Here is a 2241-nt window from a genome sequence, read left to right on the forward strand (position 1 = left end):
AAACTGGAAATAAAATCCTAAGCACTCCCACATACTGAGCAGACCCCCTTTTGGCCAAGGGATGCCCACCTCAAGAAAACCCTTAAAACCTGAATTCCTGGCCATAAAAGGAAGGGAAGTCGGACATACTTCTGACTTTTTGGAGTTTAGACACAACTGACAGGCATTCATGTTAAAATAGAGACTATAAAACTGACAAAACAGACTCTTTGTGTCAATAAGACACCAAACTATAAACAAGATCTAAGGTAATGCAAGGCAAGAATTAGGCCATTCATCTTGCCACAGAGCATCCTTTTGTTAATATAAAACATTTATGTCCAGCCTGGGCAACATGGCAAGACCTTGACTCTACTAAAAGTACAAAAAAATTGCCAGGCATAATGGTACATGTCTGTTGTCCCAACTACTCAGAGGGCTGATGTGGGAGGATCACTTGAGTCGTGGAGGTTGCAGTGGGCTGAGATCGCGCCACTGCACTCCAGCCTGGGTGAGAGAGCAAGACCCTGTCTCCAAAAATAAATAAATAAATAAATAAATAAATAAATAAATAAATAAAATTTTTTATGTGGACTCCAAGTTTTAGAGCCTTATTCCTTTAACTAAGTGCAAATTAAAGAATCTCTGAATTCATCTATAAGCTGTAAGCCCTCAGCTTCAAGATATCCCAGCTTTTTGAGCTGAACCAATGTATTCCTTCCATGTATTGATTTATGTTTTTGACTGTACTTCTTGGCTCCCTAAAATGTATAAAACCAAACTGTAATCTGACCACCTTGGGACCACTTTCCCAAGGCTTCTTGGGTTTGTGTTTTCCCTGGGCCTCAGTTGCTTATATTGGTTCAGAGTAAACTTCTGTAAAACATTTTACAGAGTTTGGTTTTTCTGTTAGCAAAGCAAAAGAGATAGGCCTTGACATTAGGTTTGATTTTAGTGGTAAAGTATTAGAAATGATTCAGAGGTTTCTGGCTTGTACAGTTGGGTGCATGGTGGTATCAGTCACAAATAAAGTGAAAATTGGAAGAAAAGCAGTTGTGAAGGAAGACTACAGTTTTTGTTAAACAAGCGCACTTGAGACACCAAAGAAGAATCATGTAGCCGCCACCTAGCGTAGGAGGCCTTCTGAGCCTTCTCTGTTGGATCTGGTGTGGATTGGGTAGAAATGTGCTGGGCTGCAGTTTAATTGGGAGGGGAGAGAGAAGGGCAGGGAATATCAAGTCGGATTCTCCTGCTCTGTCCCCAGGAGAGGCAGGTAAGCTGCTTTCATTGCTGGTCAGCACTAGTAAGTCAGGAAGGAATCTCTTTGGGTGAAGGGGAATTTCAGAGACTTCCTTTAAATACTCTACTTAGAACCCTCAAGGTATTTGCCATTCTTGGGGAACCCTGAGCCAGGGCAAACTGAAACCAAAGCCCTTCTGATTCCTACCGCTCCTCCAGTTCCTGCCCTTCCCCATCACTAACTCCCAACAAATGTACACAGATTGTATTTGTGTAGATGTGGCCTCAGGAAATCAAAAGGTCCTAGAATGCAGGTAATTTAAAGTCTTACTAAATAATCTTCTGTCCAGTTTTTCCACATGGATTCTATAATCTATTCACGGAGGTCGGGGGGAAAAGCATTCTTTTATTTATTTTTGTACCTCATTAGTAAGTCCTAACCATACTCTTCCTTAGGTCCCTTTTCCAACTCAGTCTCGTTCTCACATTTTTAGAAAGGACAACGGGATCTTTAAATTCTCTCGGTTTGTGTTGGGAAAGGACCCAAATTAGTGTGCTTCCTCATTGACAGTCAGAGTAGTAGCCTTCAACCAGTATATCCAGGGAAGGCATTCACACCTCCTCCCCGCCCTCTTTTTCAGTTTGGCCTACTCTAGCCTGCATTTCGCTCTCCCTGTAACTATGAGAGAAAATAACACACACTATTCACTCTCCTTTGTCTGCAAAGTCTGGCATTTCAGTGGTTTTCTTTAAGGGGGTCCTCATTTGTGACCAGCTTTGTCATTAACGGAAATCAATCTGAATGCCCCATTGTGCATCTTTTTTCTTTCCTTGCACTCTGAGATTGCCTTTGCCAAGTTTTTTCTCACCGAACCTGAAAGCCCTTCTCTCATTTTCCCGTTCCCTGCCTCCAGCCCCATTGAATCCCTGCCGAGCTTTCTCAGGCATAAGGGCTGTAGTGTGAGGATTGGGAAGAACTCGACCTACTCCGCTAACCCAGTGGCCTGAGCCAATCACAAAGAG

Source organism: Pan troglodytes, chromosome 5 (assembly GCF_028858775.2).
Source record: "Pan troglodytes isolate AG18354 chromosome 5, NHGRI_mPanTro3-v2.0_pri, whole genome shotgun sequence".
Classification (NCBI taxonomy): domain Eukaryota; kingdom Metazoa; phylum Chordata; class Mammalia; order Primates; family Hominidae; genus Pan; species Pan troglodytes.